This window comes from Lissotriton vulgaris, chromosome 3_1 (assembly GCF_964263255.1).
Source record: "Lissotriton vulgaris chromosome 3_1, aLisVul1.2, whole genome shotgun sequence".
Lineage (NCBI taxonomy): Eukaryota > Metazoa > Chordata > Amphibia > Caudata > Salamandridae > Lissotriton > Lissotriton vulgaris.
In genome coordinates this window covers 860126056-860150082 of record NC_141689.1, presented here as the reverse complement: position 1 = coordinate 860150082, position 24027 = coordinate 860126056, and the positions used below count along the sequence as shown (strand labels likewise).

The following is a 24027-nucleotide window of genomic DNA, read 5'->3' as shown; positions in this document are numbered from 1 at the left end:
ATTGCTGCATTCAGCTCCTTTTGCCCATATTTTTATTATATGGACTGTGAAATGTATACTGGTGTGGTGGGCTCAAAACTCCATATGTTGTTGTGAAGAACACAGTAAGACGTTAAAATTGCCTCTGTTGTACTCAGCACATGACCTCTCCTTCAGGTGCTAAATGTTTTGTTAACCCGCTATCCTACTCAACCAGGAAACCTCAATGGTTGATTCTCTCTGTCCAGATGGGTGCTGTATGTTTAATTGGATTGTACCAGCTTTTGACAACAATTCTACTATATGTGTAATGGGATAGCGCCTGCAGCCGTGAGTGCCTGCATGCACATTTGTGCGTTCGTGAGCACGCGAATGTGTGGTTGTTTGCGTGAGTGTTTGTTTCTGGCTGCCTTTTATATGCACTAGCCGTGCTTGTTGAGTTGAAGGGTGACATACGAGCAGCGAGATACGCCTTGGTTAATGGCAAAGTTCCCTCAAGCATACAATATGAACATAAATCTGATTTATATTAACGATGTTGTTTATCCGGACCGGAAGATTAAAGTGTCTTAGATTTTACGTGTCATATTATCGCACATATTGCTCGCACGTGCCCCTTTTCGATAAGCGGCGTTTTTTTTTAAGCCCGCTGGGGTATTGGTACAGTGCCCTCTCACCAGTCTAAGGGAGACAGGCAGCTAGCTGGTGGCAGCTATGACTAGTGAGTGGAACAGGGGGGGTTATTTACAAGCCCTTTGCGCGACCAGTGCGTCACTTTTAATATGGGAAAAAGTGGCGCACCGGCGGCGCAAGGGGCTTGTAAATAAAATAAGCCACCGGGGTTTTTACTGGTATCCTTGGTCCATGCGGTAAGTCGTGAGGGGGTGACACCATGAGTTACCCGCACCGGGTGAAACCAACCCTAGTGACGCCACTGTATATAGGCATAGAAATCATAACCATATTTACACTTGGCCCATGCAGTCCAAATACGGCATGGCTACTTCCACTACACTAGTTCCCAAAATCTGTAACGATTTCTTGGAAAAACTAGTCTTCAGCAGTCAGGGACTTCCCCTTGCTTGAATATTGATTTATCCAAGAACTCATGGAGTTTTCAAAGAACTGCGAGTCTTTAATGACGTTATTATGTCCACCGTTACGTCAAACTCGGCACCTTCAAGGTATAAATATGCCCACACTTGCCCTAGCAAACACACAGTGCTTTGGAGCAGTTCGACTATCTACTTGCTCGATGCAGCTCCGAGCTCGCTACAATAAGTGCAGAAGGAAGCCGACCCTGCTAGCTGGCAAACACAAATAAGTCTAGTATATTAGATAGACACCTAGTCGACTTAAGTCCTACCTACGTCAATTCTATAGTATATGCTATTCCAATGCGCAGAGCCTATTGGGAATATAGGAACTACACAACAACGTGACCTATCAGTGTCCTAATTTCTTTAGGAAATATCCTTTGATTGGGTAATTTGTGGTTTAACCGCATCCGCGCTCAGAGAATTCTGCTCGCATGCTGAGATTTTCAAAATCCCATGCTTCATGACGAGCTGGGCTCGGCATCAGCGTGCGAGGAGGCTACGCCATGACGAGCCCAGCTCGTCATGAGCGTGGAAGGGGTTAAATGAAAATGACACATCAAAATCTTCCACCAGCAGCCACTGCTGATTGCCTTTTTTTTTTTGCCTACCCACTTTCAGGCCGGCCCGTTGTATTGCAAGCAAAATGAAGAGAATTCGAGTACACGAATCTGGTTCTTCGAAACGAAAGAGAAAGGTGGCTCAGCAGGCTTTCGTAGCGTCACAGGAAGGAGCAATCCTGAACTTTCTCACCCAAGGGAAACCTAAAGATGGAGAATCCTCTGGCCAGAGTACTGCTGATGCACAAGGTAAAACAGGCGACGCTGACGACCATAAACAAGAACAAAAAAATGATGATAATATCCATGAGCAGAATGATACTCACAAGCAGACCAATGAAAATGAACAAGGTGACTCTGACATTGATACAAACAAGCAGCAATTACCAACTCAGGATGAGGATCCTGACAGTAGACCCTCAGACAGAGAAACTGAAACATCATTCATCGGTCCATCAACATCTGGTGGCATTCTGGAGGAGGTTCAGAGTTTACAGACGAATGATGCTGGTAGTGAAAAGGAAGCCAAAGAGCAAGACCATGTTACAGACCTGTGTTCTGAATATGATTTATGTGATTGGAGTGATCCTGCTTCGTGGCCGAACTCTCTTACTGATGCGCAACGTGTTCTTCTTGTTGAAAGGGGTCCCTCCAGAGACCCAGATTCTAAAAAAAAAAGTATCCAAGTGATGAGCACTCAAAAAGTAAACGTTGTTTTTCTGTTACCATGTTCTCACGGAAATTAAGGAATGGCGAAATTATAGATAGGCGCTGGCTTGTCTATTCAAAAAACAATAATGCAGTATTCTGTTTTTGCTGTAAATTGTTTTCTGACGCAGGGATCAAATTTACTAATAATGGAAATGACGACTGGGCACACATGCACAGTTGTCTGGCTGATCATGAATCCTCTTCAAAACATATACGCGCCGTCAGCGCCTGGGTTGAATTAGAAAGAAGGTTAAACCAAGGACAGACGATAGATAAAGAACAGCAGAAGTTACTGCAAGTGGAAAGTGATTGTTGGGGCAAGGTCTTGGAAAGGATCATATTTATTGTTCATTTTCTAGCAGAACGAAGTTTGGCTTTTCGTGGTACAACTGATACTTTGTTCAAACAGAACAATGGCAATTTTCTAGGTCTTGTTGAGCTGTTAGCCAAGTATGACCCATATATGCAAGAGCATGTGCGTAGAATTAAATGCGCTGAAATCCATGCCCATTACTTGGGCAAGAATATTCAAAATGAAATCATTAATCTTATGGGAGCTTCAGTTTTGGACAACATTATTGCAAAAATACACAAGAGTAAATATTTTTCTGTCATTTTGGGTTGCACACCTGATGCAAGTCATCAGGAGCAAATGAAGGTGGTCCTTTGAATTGTGAACGTGGAAACAATGCCAGTCGAAATAAGTGAATTTTTCGTTGGATACTTGCCTGTTGAAAGCAGCACAGGTGCTGGTCTCACAGAAGCATGTTTGCAAAAACTGCAGTAATTGCAATTGCCGTTTCAAAATTGCAGAGGTCAAGGTTATGATAATGGGGCAAATATGAGAGGCTGCAAGAGTGGTGTTCAGAAACGTTTACTTGACATGAATCCAAGAGCGTTCTATGTTCCATGTGGTTGTCATAGCTTGAATTTAGTACTTAGTGATATGGCAAAATCATCCACTCACGCTGTGACTCTTTTTGGAATCTTGCATCAAATTTACATACTGTTTTCTGCCTCAACACAGAGATGGCAAATACTAATTAAGCACGTTAAAGATCTGACAGTAAAGCCCATATCCGAAACTCGATGGAAATGCCGTATTGATAGCGTCAAGGCTGTCCGTTTCCAAGTGGCTGCCGTTTATGATGTCGTGGTTGAAGTATCAGAGGAAGCGAATGACCCAAAGGCCAGAACTGAGGCAGCCTGGTTGGCTAAGCAATTAAGGAGTTATGCATTTCTAGTATCGCTGGTGATTTGGTATGACCTTTTGCAGCAAATAAATCTTGTTAGCAAAATCATGCAAAGTAAGGATATGCAACTTGACATTGCATTGAAATGCCTTGAAAAGACTGCCCAGTTTCTGGAAACTTATAAGGAGAGTGGTTTGACATCTGCACAAGTTTCAGCTAAGGAGTTGGCGGAAGAACTGGAGATGAGCTCAGATGAGATAAGTTTTCCTGCATCTACAAGTTTGCGAAGAAGAACGATTAGGAGACAATTTCAATACGAGAGTCGTGATGAAGGAATCTTAGAACCGAAAGAGAAATATCGCATTGAGTTCTTCAACGTCTTGATGGAGCAAGCAATTATGTCCATGATTGAAAGGTTCACTCAGATGAAACATCACTATGATTTCTTTGGATTCCTTCAGGACTGGGGGAAAATTGCTAGCATGAACGATAAGAAATGATGAAAAGATGTGCAGATTTAAGCATAGTGTTAACCGACAGTTCTGACTCAGATGTTGATCCCGGAGATTTACATACCGAGCTTCGAATGTTCTCCTCCTTGGTGGTAAATAATGCAACAGCTTTGGAAACATTACAATTCATTTATGAAAAAAAACTGCACACTGCAGTTCCAAATCTTGCAGTGGCTTTACGCATTGTGTTGACAATCCCAGTTACAGTGGCTTCAGGGGAAAGAACTTTTTCAAAACTGAAATTGATAAAAAATTGTTTGAGGACATCAATGACTCAAGAGAGACTGAATCATTTGGCCCTGTTATCAATTGAACATGACATTACTAGATCTCTGGATTACGGACAGCTTATCAGGGAATTTGCAGCACAGAAGGCTCATAAAGTTGACTTCCTTTCATAAAGAAGTACGCAAGATCATGTTTTCTATGGTTTTAATCAGACTCGCTATGTTGCTATTCAGCAAGTATGCTGAAATGAAAAAAACAGGTGGTAAGATAACGAAAGAAGGAAAATGGAAAAGTGGAAACAATATAGAAGAGATAGCAAACAGTAAAACACAAAAAGTAAAAAAGTCAAAGAAAAAGTTAAAAAACATAACATAAAAAAAAAGCTGGGTATTGCTGCTACCTCCACGTGGTGCCTGGTGGAAACAGCGAAAGCTGGCAAAACGCAGCAGCAAATTTCGACAAAAGTTAAACGCTTGTTGTGTCACGAGGTGGCTATGCAGTGTCTGCAACAGACGTGGCCATCCGCCAAGCGTAAGACACCATATTCGATATGGCATCAATAATACTGTTTCCAGGCAAAGAGCCACCGATTATTTCTTTGGGGGGTTGTGAGGGTCCGGTGCCCCTGTCATGGCCCTGGCACTGCAGCTGTCTGTGCGCCCAGTCCCTCAGGTCGTGTGTCACAATGCCCTCCTCCTCCTAAATTGTATCGTTCTGAGACGAATTCGGAAGGGTAGGAGCAGCCGCACAGGTACTGGTCAATCATCTAACGACTTTTCTGGACGTATTATTAGTAAAACACCTTCCTGAGCTCCGCCCCGTCCAGACCCCCTCTTCCGGGGCCCCCACCTACGCTCCCTGCACAGGTCCACCATGAGCCTAGAGCCGGCCCTGCCTGTAGTTTCTTGGCACAAGTTTGTGGTGTGTTGTTTAAATTTACCTATGGGCCAATGGGAAGGTTGTTAAGTAATGTCTGTGGATAAAAACTCGAATAGCTAAGTAATTAGTTGAGCCTGCTGCTTAGAAATGTAAAGCAGGATGGGACTCTCCAGCCCTGGAACCATTTTCAGGGTTGGTGGTTGGTGCCATCAATGTTACATCACAGAAATCATAGGGATCTGAAAAAATCCATGTATCGCACAATAGGCCACGCCCATTCAGCAAGAGAGTAATAGGGGTGTAGTATGTAGATTGTATTGCATTTTGGTGCACACTGCCACACATATATTAGCAAAGCATGCTGTTGTGTTGCACTGTCATTTACAGACAGATTTTCTATTGAAATGACCACTAAATTTACACAGAAGTACAGTTTTATAGATAAAACTATATATGCCCACAATCAATTACATGTTGAAATCAGGTTTCAGCAATCGTTGTCATCTGAGCATCACCAAGTAAAATATATTGATATGCTTTTATTAATGTTTTGTTTCCATCACATTTTAGAATTACAAAAAAGCGGTGATTCATTTGGGCTTCCGTAACTAACTGCTTATATATTTTTTAATGCTTGTAAAGTTTATTTTATAGGTATTTAAATGTTGTTCTGTGTGACATATAAATTACATCTTACACCCTTTCCTCTCACACTCCCTCTAACGCAGCATGATTGGCATATAGTTCTGCCAATTTGCATCAGAGAAAGGAAAGTAAGAACCAATGTCCTTATTAAAAGAATATGTAGCAATCTGTTTGAAGACTAACTAGCCTGACATTTCACCACTGTCTTTGAATTCACAGAAAATGTGACAGGATAAAGACAACATTTAAAGGGATCAATATTGTTTTTTCACCTTCGAAACACCATTATTCTTTTTTTTGGGAGTGCTGCACCCCACGCCCTATTTCCAGCGCCTATGATGGGACCTAGAGTTAGCACAATCTGTGAACTAGGTATTCAGGCTCGTTCTTTATTGGACTGCTGAGGGCGTAGCATGAGTATTTTTACTGGCTTAATCTGTTATGTTCATACTGCAAGAATCCATCTCATTATTCCTGATACAGAAATCGTTACTACTGCATTAACCAGAAATAATATCTCTTGGGCCATATGTATGAACACATTTTCCCATAGACACAGAATGGGTAAAACCCTTTGATAAATCTGGCCCCATATCTTTTTTTTTACTTTCTTCATGAAGGAGCGGTTCCTAAAAAAGACTAGGGGTGGGCCAATAACTCTTCTCCGTATGCAGAGTTCACAGAGTTTTGCCCAATCTACGAGGAGTTCCGCATAGAGACGCAGAGTGGAGTTTTACCTCACACATGGCTCGTCAATGTTAAGTTGGTGAGCTCGAGTGAGAAATACTGCACGCTAGACCTCCTCCTGGTGGGAATTCTCAACACAGGCTGTCGCGGTAGGTCGCGGCCACTCGCTTAGAGAAATCTGCCGCCAGCGTTGAGGATGCTGCTCCTAGAATACCTACTAGAGGGTCAGAAAGAGCCAGCATCGTCGGGTACGACACGTAGTGCAGTTTGGGGTGATTTTACAGTACTCCAGTCCCACCACTTAAAAGCGCACCTTACCACTTCCCAGAGCAGAACTCCACAAACTCTGCCCAAGCCTAAAAAACCTGGCTGCAAATGTAGACCTCAGTCTTGTTTTCAGTGAAAATATGAGTTTGTTGCTCCTACCAAATAATACATCTGCTGTCTAAACAATAGATCCTAAAACAAAAAGTTGCAAAACATTGTTTAACAGAGTAATTAAAGTCATTGCCCTAGCGATGAAACACCACACCGAATGTTTTATTAAGTTCACTGGGCACCTTTCAGCTCTTGATTACTGTAATGCAGAGTTTGTGCAAAACATTCACAACTGATTAACTGTGAGACCTTAAACACATTAATGCAATTTAAACAGCGTGGGAAGAATGAGTTCTTAATTTTCATGAACATGTTTTCACTTTTCACACAAACTGATTTCGACATCACAAGCACTGTTCACAAAGAGCAACTATTCCAGGAGGGTCTTCACACTTTAAAAGAATCAACATTTTAGGCTGCTTGTTATAAGGTACAATCACTGAAGCCTAGAGCACTTCTTATTGAGAGACGTACAGTATAAATAAGAAATGTACTATCTGTTTTGCAGGGTTTCCAGAAGCTTGACAGAGTGGATTTATGGTAAATCTTAAACTGAGACAGCTATTAGGAAATAACTGGGATGCGCCAAACAGTGTAGCATATCTTGTTACGACAAGTTTGGACGTTTCCGCTCAGATAGATTTCTTTACACAATTAATTTTATTCTAGAAGGTATAAATGACAGCATTACTAAAATTACTTTACTGTGCTTCATTAAAAAAAAAGATTATTGAGCATTATGAATAGTTTCTGCTGAATGTGAAAAGTGTTTATTTGTAAGAATCCAGGGCATTTTAATAGCACTGGAAACCCTTTTGCACTAAAATCTCAATAAGGTGAGACTATAAAGTCACTGAATATTTTTCATATTTTGAGATGAATTGTATAAGAATCAGCATACTTTGCCTTTTCATGCTTAGTAACAAACAGGTTTTTACTAGTAACGACAGCTCTCCAACATTGATAAGTATCATAGATCCAAATACTTCAATATTCTTTGTCATCATGCTGGAAATCATCCGTAGTCAATATTATTTATACAACAGTATATGTACTCACTCAAAAAAACTATTGAAACAGCCAGACTAAATGCAGCCAATTCATCTCATTGAGTGACCTAAACTCTGGCAAATGAGTTGAAGGGACTTTGAGCTTCAACTGTCCACAGAGGCTGAAAATTGCAGATTGTCAAAGCTAGTCAATGCACAGTCACAACTTGTTCAATACTATTTAATCCATTCTGTCTTGGGGAGGTGGGCAGGTCAGGTGAATATACGGAAGACCCCAAAGTTGGAGAACTGTAGTTACAGGTAAGAAACAATTTCTTATCTATCAATGGATCTTCCATATATTCATATATTTGAATAAGAATTATCATAGCAGTAACTGTACAAGACACATGATAAAGCAGAGGTAACAGAGCTTATCTAAGTTAATAAGGCGTCACAACACTATTTGACCTAGTAGTGTGCTGAAGATGAAGTTGCTGTTTTACGAAGATCAACAGTCTACACATAAGTAAAAAGTGCAGCTATGGCCATCATGCCTTTGATGGAGTATAACCTCTTAAACCACGTTGAGATTAGGGTAGGTAAATGAGAATCAACAAACAATATCTCAACTGGTATTATTCCGAAAGCCAATTGAACATGTATGCATCAAGCATTACATGAACAGAGACAAGGAGACTCAATAAATAGTTTTAGAAGTGTGCTGGAGGCATCATATCATTAATGTAAACATTATATACAGTTGTAGCAGCACTGTATGTAACCTATTATAAAATAACCTGAATTGGACTTGGTGCTCTAGTGATGTAAGTGACACAAGAAGTGGCGACGCAAGTGACTATTGTGATCAGCAAGGACGGCGCAAAGTGACAAGGTGTTTGTATATTTACAGTGTATTAAATAAACAATGTCGCTCAGAACAATAGTTTGTAATGTGGTTCTTCAAGGATTTGCCAGAGGGATTTAGCAGAGCCACATTATGGATTGCGCCTTCAATTGCGCTGAACGGTCGACAACGTTTCGATCCTCTTTAGTCAGGATCATCTTCAGGACCGGGTTGACAATAGAAGTTTCTGCTACAACTGTATATATTGTTTACTTTAATTATATGATGCCTCGAGCACACTTCTAAAATTACTTATTGAGTCTCCTTGTCTCTGTTCACGTTATGCTTGATTCACTGGGATGCGGGCATCAGCATATCACCATTTGCTATAGAAGTTTTGTTATTTCACATGCAAGCCTTCTAAATGTAGGGGGCACTCGTTTTTTTGTTGGTGTTATTGGTGATTTTGAATTTGCATTTGGAGGTAGAAAAAAATTCTTTGGAGTGGTTATGCAAGTAATAAACAGTACTCAGTGGTCTGATGTTATAAAAAAGCAGGCTGGAAAATAATCAACATGTTTCCTCCCGCCTTTTGGATGTCAGAGGGGCGGACAGCCCAAATAATCAGGCTTGTTATTCATGGTCCTTTAATTTTTTTAATTTGCCAAATGAAGAAACTTTAACTCTTCATTCAACATTTCTAAGTGATTGCCATGTAGAGCCATAATGATAAGAGGTCATGGGTGGGTGGCGTTAAGATAGGAAAGTTCCAGAGGATGAATACACACAATGGCCATATAACTGCATTCTTATTGGAAGCTCTGTTTACGCTGAAAGAAGCCACATTGGTTGACTGTGTCTGCAACTGCTTTAAATTTCTGCAATGCTTTATCTAAAAGCTTTCTAAAACATTGCTGGTCATCACAAAGAATGTCTAGTACTTTCAATTGAGTGTCTTGATGGGAGTTGCTCCTCTATCATCTGCACTGCTGTAACACTACACTATCACCGTCTGCTGGAAATCAATGTTTAAGCTATCTAGAGAAGTGTCTATCAAAGCAGAAGGAACAGATTACTTTTTTCAAAGAAGATTTTAGCCTGTTTTTGCAATGCACCTGTAGTTTGTCCAGGAAGGTGAAAAACATGCAGTAACTCCTGATTATAATGCACCAGAATGGTAATGGCATTAAATATTTGGACCTCTATAGATGGGAAGAGCTTAACCCTTTTGCCCATAGCGTCAGGGCAGGAGCCCTTCTGACTGGTGGATCCAAGCAGCATGACGATGAATGCCTGCATCTGCTTTTGGCATGACAGATTTTGCTTTAATCTGGATGAGAAGTTAAAGGTGGGTTTATTCAGAGTTCATGGGAGCTGCAGTTCTGGTGTGAAAAAGCAGTAGTCAGATAAACAAAGGCCATTTAAAAAGTAATTTATAAAAGCATTGGCAGGGGACAGAAACTGATATAGCTGGAATGTGCCCTGCACTCTCATCTGGTAGAAACCTTCCTGCTATCACATCAGGTTCTACAAACAATGGCAACACTAAAATAGTAAAGTAAAAACAAAAAAACTGACACTGAAGGGAACTACCTTGTGTGAGAAGGTGATCTTTGTGAAAGGCTAAATGCAGTCACTCAAATTGAAGTTAGCCAGTGGCTGAAGTAGGCTGGTCCATGTTGTATGCAGTAGCAAGAGGAAGCAAATTGTGAAGGACACAAGAACAGACATAACTAAAAGATGGAGTTTGCCCGTTGCAATGCAATCGTGTCGAGAATTCACATTTGGATTTTTTTTATTTTAGCTGTGTTTTCCTCCTTGGTAGTATAAGACATTACAACTTAGAACAGTTTTACAGAAATGGTGTCTGCCTTACAGATATTGCTGGTAATGTATTTTTGCAACATTTGCAAAGTGCTTTCAGATATGCTAGTTAGTAACCTCTACTTACATCTGTCCCCAAACCCGAAACGGTACTCTAAGAGCTATCCTTTCATTTACATCTTTATTAAAACATGTAAGTTACAATTTTTTTTTTATGTGACCATTGTTCCTGAACATCACATTGATGTTCACAGATATTGGACTCCTAGGTAAAAATAAATATACAAAAACAATGTCTCATCTACTTTTAAATCATTTGACAGTCCAAGAGAGAATGAGAGCCTTAGAAAAGGGTGAAATAAAGAATTTCCATGGGGACAGATTTTAAAGCGTTGCTCCTTAACCGAATCGCTGCAGCGTCTTTTCCCTCTGTGTGCGGCTATTTTCCAAATACTGCGTTACAAGACGAGCTCAGCTCGTCATCAGCATACGAGCGCCGTAGCTGATGACGAGCTGAGCTCGTCATCAGCAGCGAAGGAGTTTAAGAAAATGCTAGTTTTTTTTAGAGAAGATCCGAATCTGTGTTTATAGCAGTAATTTCTATTTAATAATTGAATTTTGGGGATCATCAACACTGCAAAGGCAATGTATTAGATTCCAGATGTGCCTTTCAAAATGACAGCGCTCATGGGGCAAGAATCTGCTGTAAATGAAAGCGGCAAGAATATTGGATCCAATGCTACTGTGGCTCCGAAGATAGGACCAAGGCATGTGCCAGCTGTTGTTGTCACTGTCCAAGTTGGAAGAAAAGGCTTAAACAACTCCTATGTGTAGTTCCATTGTGCAGACATGGAAAATCAATTGCCAGAAAACACAGCTTGCAATATATGTATTAATGTGCTTTGGCATGAGAAAAAAACACAAATAATATTTAGGCACAACATCTATGTTGTGACAAACACAATAACAGCATTCCATATCGAGTGTGCCAACATTTGCAAAATGGTAGAAAAGATATTCGTACTTGTGGAAGTGCTGAGTTTGGCTTCAGACAGTCACATCATACTGTATTAGAGCACCCACGTCTGTTGCAGTCCCCAAGTGTGCAATTGCACACACCTTAAATGTGGATAGAGAGAGCACCAACAGCTGTGCAGATGACTTCATTGTCACTGCCTATGTGATCTGCAACATCTATCAACCTACACACTGCTTCGGTTTTTTAGGTCTCGCCTGTCGATGCGCATGCGCATCGAGCTTGCGAGACTATGGGGGCTTAACCACTCTTTAACTAACTTGCAAGGAATCGTGGCGATTCCTTGCAGTGCCCGTGACTTTTAAGCTCAATGCGCATGCGCATTGAGCTTAAAAGCGCGTGCACATCAGTTCCCTCAGCCGCACTCCAGGCCCCTGCTGCTTTCACACCCTCTCCCCGCTCCGCCCCCTCCCCTGCCCGCCGTGTCGCATTTCTCCTCCCCCCTCCCCTTATCTGCCTTCCCTCCGTCTGTTCCCTCTCCCCGCTCCGCCCCCTCCCCTGCCCGCCGTGTCGCATTTCTCCTCCCCCCTCCCCTTCTCTCTCTTCCCTCCGTCTTGCTTCTCCAGCACACCCGGCCTCACTTCTCCTCCCCCTAATTACACTTCTTTCACTGCCGCCAGGCTGCTGTCACTTAATCTCCCCACTGCCCCACCCCCATTAGTGTCCTAACTACACTTCCAAGTCTCGCTACCTCGCCGCCTCCTCTCTATCCCTCTCTCTCCGTTCTTTTCCCATCTCTCCATCCTCCCCTCTCCTTTTCTCAATATTCTTGTTTTCATACTTGTTAAACACGGGGTCCGTGCTGTATTTGAGCATGGCGCCGCTTATTTCCATTACACCCTGCCATTGCATGCATGCACACCTTAAAAAGGCTTGCCCGTATTTTCCGCAGAAGACAACCAGGGATCAGTTGCCAGTTTTGCAGGACCGTGCTGTGATGACAATCACCTGCCTTTGTGAGCCGCTGGAAATTCAGAGCATTCTAGTCGGTAAACTTTCTTCTTTTCCAGTCATGCTCATTATTATAGGCTGCCAAGCACTTCCAGCCTGCCATATGCTTCAGAGGGTTGATATTGCCGCACGCATTCATATTTAAAAAACGGACGGCGCTTTATTTTTTATCACGGCAACCACGTTTGGTTGCATGATTCATTCTCTATGTCTGTGTGTTTGATGCATAGCGCTGCCGCTCCAACGACTCCAGTGGGACTAGTACAACAAGGGATCGGTTGCCAGCTTTGCAGGACCGTGCTGTGATGACAATCACCTGCCTTTGTGAGCCGCTGGAAATTCAGAGCATTCTAGTCGGTAAACTTTCTTCTTTTCCAGTCATGCTCATTATTATAGGCTGCCAAGCACTTCCAGCCTGCCATATGCTTCAGAGGGTTGATATTGCCGCACGCATTCATATTTAAAAAATGGACGGCGCTTTATTTTTTATCACGGCAACCACGTTTGGTTGCATGATTCATTCTCTATGTCTGTGTGTTTGATGCATAGCGCTGCCGCTCCAACACACTCCAGTGGGACTAGTACTAGCGCTGCGCTATTAAATAAATACAAAAATAAATTGGTAAGTTACTTTCCAAATCATTAGTGTAATTACGTATACGGTCAGATACAGCTGACATTCTTACAGTGCAGACCCATCTCTTACACAGCGGTTGAACAAACTCCCAAACCTGCCTCCAAATCAGTTTCAGGTAAGCACTCGTGACGTGATTAAGAGGCGTAGGTGCCACTGCAGAGTCCCTCGGTTTTACTGTCTCGTTGTCCTGTGTGGGGTTGCTGTGCAGAGGGCATATGCGTACAGATGTCCCACTCCCACGACTTCCAATGCCCTCTCCTCTCATGCTGCTTCAGTTGTGCATAGGCTGTGTGTTCTTTAGGTGCACGGTGCTCATGTTCTGTGTGAACCGTCTCTGCATTTGATACATGCTGTTTCGGTTTTGTATGGGCTGTGTTTGATTTTGGTGCACGCTGCTCTGACTGTGTGCACTGTCCACCACATCCATCATCATCTCCACCATCACCTCCACATCCACCACGACATCCACCTCCACATCCACCATGACATCCACCGCCACATCCACCACCACCACATCCACCATGAAATCCACCACCGCATCCACCACCACCGCATGCACCACCACCACCACACCCACCACCACTTCATCCACCACCACATCCACTACAACCACCACCCCATCCACCGCATCCACCACCGCATCCACCACCGCATCCACCACCGCATCCACCACCACATCCACCACCACATCCACCATCACCACCACATCCACCATCACATCCACCATCACATCCACCACCACATCCACCACCACATCCACCATCACCTCCACATCCACCATGAAATCCACCACCACATCCACCACCACCACATCCACCACCGCCACATCCACCACCACCACCACCACATCCACCACCACATCCACCACCACCACCACATCGACCACCACCACCACATCCACCACCACCACCACATCCACCACCACTTCCACCGCATCCACCACCACCACATCCACCACCACCACCACATCCACCACCAGGTGCAAATGCAATGTTCTTGGATTTTCGTCACAATAAAATACACTGAACATAATCTTCACAAAATTAAATTACAAACGTTTAAGCTATTGCCATTTATAAATTACAATAAATTTTATTTAAGTATTAATTATTTACAAAATTAAAAGCCATTGTTATTTGCAATATCAATACATCTAAGTCACGTAAAGACAACACACATTGCATTACAAATGCTATAGGTGTCACATTTGCGAAAGTTAAAACTATTGACATTGTAACTGACAAAGCTATTACTTTTGCTAGTTTCAAAACCAACACATAAATAAAAAAAGTGTCATTTACAATACCAATTGCTCAAACTTTCCTAATGCGAGACCTATTGCATTTCCAATACTTGTTTGTTGTTGTTATACTTTCCAGCAAACAGCTGTCCATATCACTCTATCAATAAAGTAATAGAAATCGGGTTCCTTCTCCTCTGACAATATACCAGGTAATTGTTGTTAAATATTCATGCCTATTACTAATAAGTAGTCTTGCCCTGTTTTCATATTGCTAGGATGTTTAATATTCACGTCATCTTTATATTAGATCGCCTGACAGGTCTTTACAATTTTGAGAAGTGCCGTTATATCCACGTTTTGGTCTCTCAGAAAGGTATTTATCTATGTAGGTCTGTGCTTTTGCCATTTGACCTTAAGATCGTTTTTGGCATAGAAAAGACTCTTCCCATCCTGTTCTACAATTTAGGATCACATTTCATCTTTATGGGTTATAAGGCTCACTTGGTGGTGTGAAGTTGTGAGAATCTTGAGTATGTGTGTGCAGGTCCACACTGTTGTTTCAAATGTAAATAAGATTGTACTAAGTTTTACAGGGCACAATTGTAAATCATCATTTTTGTATATATTGTTGCAGATCTGCACTCCAGGTTTAGATTTCCTATATCGCACTGTATCTGACTGGTCCTGAAGAAGGTGGTTCGTACTCCTGTTCTTTCCACCGAAACGTGTATACCATCTCCCCTCTTTCAAATCTAATGACTCTGGTCATTAATTGGACATCAGACCCAATGCTATAGGATACATTTTGTGTTTTTGTAATGGAATGGATGTTTAGGAAGAATGTATGTGGTGTGTGTGTGCGGCTCTTTACCTGTTTTGTGCAATATTAATTGATTTAGTGTTCATATGAATTTGATCAACCAAAGATATATTTGTATCGTTTCATTGTGATGGAATAATATTCCTCCGAAGCTTTTATGTGGAAAGTATATATTTTTATAAATGCTATAAGTGTAAAATGATGATAAAAAAAGCAAAAAAGAATCTTTCTATTGTAAAATAAAATAAAATGGGAACAAATTTACAATTTGTATAGATATTGTTAGTGTATGCCCTGTGTTTGAGAGACTATTCCTACGATAAAAGTACTTATAGGTCAAGAGGGAGCATTTTCCAGTTGTCTTGTTATTTCCTTTCCCCTCTACTCCCTGACCTGAATGTAACTCCTAGAGGGGGTCCCTATTTCTTCACTATTTAGTATCGCGTTTTTTTAACTGTGGGATTTAATGTGTTAGCATTGGCATGTGCATTTGATACAACATGTTGGACCTTGGTGAGACATTGGTGTTGTGTGAGAGAATTATAGAGTGATATATATGTTGGTGGTGGTCTCTATTTTCTTAAATCAAGTGCTCCTACGCCACCTTTGGAATTCACAGTGATACTTTTCCTAGGTATTAGCAATTTATGATGGAAGGAATTAAAACCTTCGGGTTTTCTGATGAAGATTTTACAGCACTGTTGGGTAGAGCCCTTACCAGTGATGTGATCCCAGTACAACAGAGTGAGAATGTGGAATGGACTAACCTTCTCAATATGAGGAAGAGACTGAAGCGCATGGAGTCCCATGCACACTACATGCTCCAATATTTAAGATTTGGAGTTATACCGTCAGGCCTACGGGTCAGGAATGTACCGGCCTTGTTTATAGAAGTCAGAAAGTTCCTGGAGCGGTGGTCGCTCATTGCCAACCGCTGCTCCAGGGACTGGATGATGCTTATCATCGAGATGGCCAGAGACATGATGGAGGCCTTAAAAAAGGAAATTATATCTCTGGAGGAAAAATTGAATTCCTCCACAGCACTTGAAGAGGCGAAGGCTAGGCTGGAAAGGATCAACACCGATATGAAGGACTTTGAAATATACCTTACAAACAAAAAAACTGACAAATTAAAAAAAGACATCAGATGGTACACCCAGGAGAAGGCATACCCTTACTTACAGGCCACTTTCTACCAAGAATCCAATTACAATCAAGGACAAGCAGGCAACCCCAATAGATACCGGAGGAGAGGTTTTAACTTTTCGGATACCTTCTCCACTGACTCTGACAATGAGACAGGCTATGACAACGAAGAACATCATCATGACGGACGACCATCGCGGGGTAGACCAATGGGGCTTCAGGCATACCGAGGGCAGTCATCTCCTTTTTTAGGGAGAGGTCAGTTTCGTGGGAGGAACAAACGCTGGGAACCGGACAGGAGAGAACCACAGGAGGGAGCCCCTCTACATCAACAGCCATATGTCAAAACCAGACACAACCAATACTGGCGTTGAACACTGGGGATATGACCTCATTAGATAATAATGACGACTTGCCAATCTTCAATTTGTCATCCATACAGCTAAATAATGAGGAACGGTCTGCTTTGAGTAGAGGTCTCTCTTTTGTCCCGAGCACCCATCCCAACATCTTCAAACTATTTCAAGACTTGTTTTCCTTTTTCAGGAAGGTGCGTTTAAAAAAATATTTTCAAGAACGCCCTGCAGCTATGAGTGAAACCAACCGCTCAAACTGTAAACCCCGCTCACAATTTACCCCAACCTTAGAAATGGTTGGCCCAGAGGTTCATGTCTTTGAGCAAACTGTTTTAAAAGAAGTTGGGAGGCTAACAAGTAATTCGCAAGAACCTCACAACAGCAGAGAATACTGCTCTTCAAAGTCTAAAATCGAATAGAAAGGTGATTGTAAAACCATGCGACAAAGGGGGAGGGATTGCCGTTCTTGATAGAGTGGATTATGATACAAAGATTAACAACATGTTATCAGTGACCCATCATTATAGAAGGGCACATCCAAGGGACCTCACGAAACTCAAACAAACCAGTGATGACATTACTGGTAGAGCTATGGAAAGAGGAGTTTAACTTTCTTAACAAATCTTGCCCTGTCACACCAGCTCTTTATGGACTCCCTAAAACTCACAAATGTGTGACTGACCCTCCGATGTGGCCAATTATCTCCACCATTGGCTCCAGCACCGAGCCACTTTCAAAATTTGTGGATTCTTTCCTATGCCCACTAACTCGTACCTATACCTCCTTTATTCGTGACACTGGCGATATCATCTCAAAATTGGAAGGTATGGCATTTAATCCCCAAATGGAGATACTGGTGACGCTCGACATTGAGGCGTTATACACCAATATTCCTCAATGTCGGGCGTTACAGTCAGTGGCGGACCTTCTGTCCAGGACTCCGGGCGATAGACCTGATGGATTTATACTTGAATGCCTGGAAGTTGTTCTTTTTAACAACTTTTTTGAGTTCAATGGGGTACTATTCCAACAAATAAAGGGCACCAGTATTGGCGCTTCCTGTGCCCCGAGTGTAGCAAACATCTACATGGGGGAGTGGGAGAGGAAGAATGTCTTCAATGAGGTGGCTCCATTTTTCGACAATGTTGTTACGTGGAGACGCTTCATTGACGATATTTTTCTGATCTGGAGAGGCAATGAAGATTCCTTGAAAGAATATCTGTTATGGCTTAATGCTAGTGACTGTAACCTAACCTTTACGGCGAACTACAGCACGCAAAGTGTGGAATTTTTAGACATCCGCATATTAGGAACTAACACGGTTTTGGAGGTAAGTTTGTTTCGCAAACCTACAGCCAAAAATACCCTTCTCCAATACCAAAGCTACCATCCCTTTATGCAAAAAGATTCAATTCCGTTTGGAGAATTTCTTCGTATTCGAAGAAATTGCAGCACCATGTCCGAATTTCACAAGCATGGAGATGCTCTCAAATTGAGGCTGTTAACTAGGGGTTATCCAAATCGCCTAGTTCGCCATGCCTACAAGAGGGCCAAATACTATAACAGAGACGCTCTTTTGGAAGGTAATCAACGTGCGAAGAAAGACCAAGTGGTCTGTGTGGTGAACCATTCTCCGTTCAATTTCAAACTAAAGAACATCATCCAACGTAATTGGAGAATACTGAACGTAGGTGATGAGGAGTCGACATTAGAAGTACCTCTGGTAGCATTCCGCAGGAACTGCAATTTACGTGAAATGTTGGTCCATACTAGAGTGGAAAGTACTAATAAAGTAAGGCAAAGTACCATCACAGGATTACCACCTGTTATGGGAAATCACAGGTGTGGCGGCTGCCACGCATGTGACACAGCGATTGTAACAGACTGCTTTGAGTATAAAGATAAAAAGATCAAACTCAAGGATTTTACAAATTGTCGCAGTAAGAATATTATTTACTGCATTTCTTGTCCCTGTCCCATGGTTTATATTGGGGAAACAGGACGTGAACTTCGTGTTTGCCTTAGCGAACACAAATCCTCAATTCGGAACCAGCGTATGGAAGCACCTCTTGTGAGACACTTCCTCGAAAAAAATCATTCTGAAAACGATGTTCAGTGGTGTATTCCGGAAAAAGTAAAGGCAAATACTAGTACACCTATGGACATCTCACGTAAACGACGTGAGTGTTTTTGGATTTTCTTTTTTGATTCTGTAAAACAAGGACTGAATGAAGAAATTCAGTGGATTATTACCAAACCCTGGTAATTACTAATACACACTGGTTGTTTTCAGCTTTAAAGTTATACCTGGGTTAATAAATTGGTTACTGTGAGGTTTTACGAAGCTTTTCTCTATACTAGTGACAACCCAGAGGTGTGCTTATCTATTGTCTTTAGGCTTGAAGAGGGCCTTCATGGGTATATGCAGGAATGGCCAGGTGTATGCTAAACATTAACATGGTCTTATATGCAGATCATAATTTTTCTGCCAAAAGTGAAAGGTAAGTGTCTTGATCCATCACTGCTAGTCGAGAATTCGATTTTCAGGAACCCCTAACAACTATTGCCTTTCACAAGTGCTTTTAAGGTAACTCTGTATGTCGAGAGTGTATATATAAAAAATTCCCCCCTCCTTTTCTTTGGGGGGGTCCGTTATCGGTTGAGCACGTTTCCGATTGTTAAACTATCAGTATGCAGGGGTCTGGCCATTTGATCCAATAGTTAATAAATGTTCGGAGACTTCGACTTTACTTACAGCTGAATATTACATGCCGGCAATTGACATCGTGTCGACATCAGGGTAGTCCTTTGTCTAAGTTTAGCGTAGGGCAGTCGCTTGCGACGTGGCATGAATTTGAAGAAATGATTACAGGAGACTTCGACTTTATTTTTAGGTATATATTATATGCCGGTACTTGATATCGCGTCGATACTACTCTAAGATGGCGACATAAAGTGAGTCCGCTGTCTATGTTTAGCTTTGGGCAGCCGCCTATGACGTGGCATGAATGTGAAGAAACTATTACAGCTGATAGCTATTACAGCGTTCCACCTATCCGCTTGCGGGCTATTTAAGTTGGAAGCACGCCGTGCACTTCGCAGTATCTAATAACCCGAGGACGATGGCGGTGGCGGCCGGCGAAGGGGATTAGAAATCTCGAGTTTTCAAGACGTAAGTGTATGTAGGAGTGATCTCTGTTTAGACTGACGCCCTGGGGCCCAAGGTTAGAAAGGCTGTCCTGCGGCAAGGGGAGGGGATGTAATTTTAGAAATGAGGGTGTAATTGAATTGTTGTGTAACACTGATAATAGGGTGTATAACTGTCTGGAAAAGTGCCGCATTCTAGTTATAGTCAGTCGTGGTGCTTCCCCTGGTAGTGGAGGGGTCAATTTAAATTGGAAAGAAGGTTGACCGTCTCCTCGTTTGGCAGAGCTAAAAAGTTTTAGTATTAGCTATGCCTCTTCACAAAGGTGAAATTCTTTCAGCATGCCCAAAAACTTTTTTATGCTGCTGATCTGTGACAGGGGAGCCCAAGTGCTCGTGTAAGCAACAACACACTTTAGAATGCTTTGGCAGGCCCTACTGTATTCTGTAATATGAAGGCAGCATATATTAGGGTAGAATTGTACCTGAGTCGCGGCCAATCACCATCTTATTGACATCGGTTGTGAGACAGTTTGCCGCTTTCTAATATATGAATGCTCTTCTTCCAGGTGTGGGCAATTTTTTAAAAATACATCGTATTTTTAGACGGTTGTGACATCTGCATAGCTACGGATAAACATTTGAAAGTAAGTAGACCTGGGTGTGGTTTAAAATAATGGATTGCACTTCCAATCTTGAAGGGATGCCTATGTTACATATTTTCAATTGTTTCCCCTCAGAGGTGGCGTCCCCTCCACATCTTTAGCTTAAGACAAGTTGAATTTAGAGATTGCAGTCTGCCGCCTCCCGCCTGATAGTGACTTCTTATACATCTTACAGGTAAAGAGTCCGTTGGAGACTAATTATTTCTCAATGCAATTCAATTCGTTCAGGGCCTAACGGCAAAATCCCTTCTTTTGTTGTTATACTTTCCACATCTTTAGTAAAGAAAAGTCGAATTTAGAGATTGCAGTCAACCGCCTCGGGCCTGATAGTGACTACTTATACATGTTACAGGTAAAGAGCCCGTTGGAGACTAATCATTTGCTTAATGCAATTCAATTCGTTTAGGGCCTAACAGCAAAACCCCTTTTTTTTTTTTTTGTTATACTTTCCAGCAAACAGCTGTCCATATCACTCTATCAATAAAGTAATAGAAATCGGGTTCCTTCTCCTCTGACAATATACCAGGTAATTGTTGGTGAATATTCATGCCTATTACTAATAAGTAGTTTTGCCCTGTTTTCATATTGCTAGGATGTTTAATATTCATGTCCTCTTTATATTAGATCGCGTGACAGGTCTTTACAATTTTGAGAAGTGCCGTTATATCCACATTTTGTCTCTCAGAAAGGTATTTATCTATGTAGGTCTGTGCTTTTGCCATTTGACCTTAAGATCGTTTTTGGCATAGAAAAGACTCTTCCCATCCTGTTCTAAAATGTAGGATCATATTTCATCTTTATGGGTTATAAGGCTCACTTGGTGGTGTGAAGTTGTGAGAATCTTGAGTATGTGTGTGCAGGTCCACACTGTTGTTTCAAATGTAAATAAGATTGTACTAAGTTTTACAGGGCACAATTGTAAATCATCATTTTTGTATACATTGTTGCAGATCTGCACTCCAGGTTTAGAGTTCCTATATCACACTGTATCTGACTGGTCCTGAAGAAGGTGGCTCGTACTCCTGTTCTTTCCACCGAAACGCATCGACCATCTCCCCTCTTTCAAATCTAATGACTCTGGTCATTAATTGGACATCAGACCCAATGCTATAGGATACATTTTGTGTCTTTGTAATGGAATGGATGTTTAGGAAGAATGTATGTGGTGTGTGTGTGCGGCTCTTTACCTGTTTTGTGCAATATTCATTGATTTAGTGTTCATATGAATTTGATCAACCAAAGATATATTTGTATCGTTTCATTGTGATGGAATAATATTCCTCCGAAGCTTTTATGTGGAAAGTATATATTTTTATAAATGCTATAATTGTAAAATGATGATAAAAAAAGCAAAAAAGAATCTTTCTATTGTAAAATAAAATAAAATGAGAACAAATTTACAATTTGTGTAGATATTGTTAGTGTATGCCCTGTGTTTGAGAGACTATTCCTACGATAAAAGTACTTATAGGTCAAGAGGGAGCATTTTCCAGTTGTCTTGTTATTTCCTTTCCCCTCTACTCCCTGACCTGAATGTAACTCCTAGAGGGGGTCCCTATTTCTTCACTATTCTGCAACATCTATCAACCTACACTCTGCTTCGTTGGTAAGATGATGGTGAGTTGAAGAAGATCATCATCAACCATCACCTCTTATGTCCACAAGTATTAACAACTGGTTACAAAACAGATGCATCTTTTTATTTCTGGAGGTTACGGTATTTTAGCATTTAAATGCTCAATATTGCTTTGTTGTCGTCTGGAAAGATCTCGGGCATGTGTTGTGCACCTCTTGAGTGTGTTGTCTGTCTACTGTTTACAAACACAAACAATGCAAAGTATTTTGTGCAAAGTGAAATTTACCCACTGTCTTTTGTAGTACAGAAGGTAGTTGCACAGAAGTGTTACTACAAAATGCAATTCACAAACCATTGTGTAGAAATCTTCACTTCCACCTCTCCTATTTTATCTAACGGAGATCTCTGCACAAATAAGTTTACTACTTAAAAAATGTGAGAAGGACTTGAGAAGTGTTAGCAAAATTGTAAATATCTACTCTAAATAGGAGGAATTTAGGGAAAGATAAGGAGGGGTTAAGGGAGGGAAAAGTATGAGTTTAGGTAGGGGCTTACTAATACAAACACCCACCCAGAAGAATAAGACCAATGCTATTTATAAACTACCCTCCTAAATGTTACTACTACCTAACAGGTGACAAAACATAGTAAATGTACTCTATCCCAGCTTTGGAGTAAGTCTAACACTACACAAGAACACTCACTAGGTGTTGGACTAGGCCCTTTTTTCAGGGTCATTCCTGAACTTTTTGCCTTCCTCCTGGTATTTTTTATGACCGGGTTGTAATGAAGTACAATAACGCCAGTAGAAGATGAAACAAAGCAGATTTATTCTTCAAGTAATCAGGCAAGTATAAGACGTCCTATCCACACAGCATAAAGGAAATAACTAACTCTAGGAATCACATGAAGGCTTTCATTAACAACATTCAAGAACAGATGGTGAGGAAGCTGCCTTAAGCAATAATGATAAAGCATATGTAAAACCAATTAAGGATATTACACATCTCTCCCCTTTGCATCATTATTTCAAAACATAGTCATGAAGAACCAGTGGAATTTTTTTCTCACAACTACTTCTACGTAACACAGTTTTCCCAATGTTTGTTTCATTGCGAACATTTGGTGTAATAATGACATTTTTGTGCAAAGGAGAAATTCTACTTAAATTCCAGATGCAGCCATCACTTAACTTGACAGCATTTTCAAAACATTTTTTGACAAGAAAAGGAGAATATTTTGATGAACCACTAACTCTTTTGGGTGAGCGAACTTTCACCCTGTCACCCACCTGTACACGAGTGTGTAAAACAGCATTCCTACGATCAAAATAATTGTTCCTTTTTAAAACCTTTAATTTCTGAGAGTCATTATGACTATCAGAAAAAACACACCCGAAGTAGTTTTAGAATCAAAATCATGACATTTGTTTCTCATCCATGGTTGAAACAGATGAGTATTAGGACTTCGTCCCCTATACAGCTCAATCAGTACTTTGTTAGTGGTGGAATGAGGTGTGAGACAATAGATTCTCACACGTTCAGCAATTTCTAATTTCCAGTCTTTTTCCTGAGCTATAGCTATCTGTACAGACTCCTTGAGGACTCGATTAAATCTATCTACCAACCTGTTGGTTTCGGAATGATAAAGAGAACACTGTTTATGTTTAATTCCATTTTTAGTTAAATACTCCTCCATTTCTTTTGAGACCAACTGGACCCCATTGTCGGTCAGCAGATAATCGGGAAGACCTTCCCTAGCAAAGATGTCTTCAAGAAAGCTACCAACATCTTTTGTCTCTGAACTCGTTACAACTTTAATCTCCGGCCATCTGGAGAACATGTCTATTAGAACCAACACAAAATACTGGCCAGAAGAACTAGAAATGGGTCCCAGCAAATCGAGAGCAATTTCCTCCCAGCAT

The 24027-nt window shown here is 41.3% G+C and overlaps 1 protein-coding gene across 4 annotated transcripts in view; it reads right to left on the bottom strand.

Moving 5' to 3' along the window:
• Positions 1–24027, bottom strand: part of HSD17B3 (hydroxysteroid 17-beta dehydrogenase 3) — a 1142586-nt gene that overhangs the window by 736863 nt on the left and 381696 nt on the right. The gene's annotated exons all lie outside the window — the stretch shown is intronic.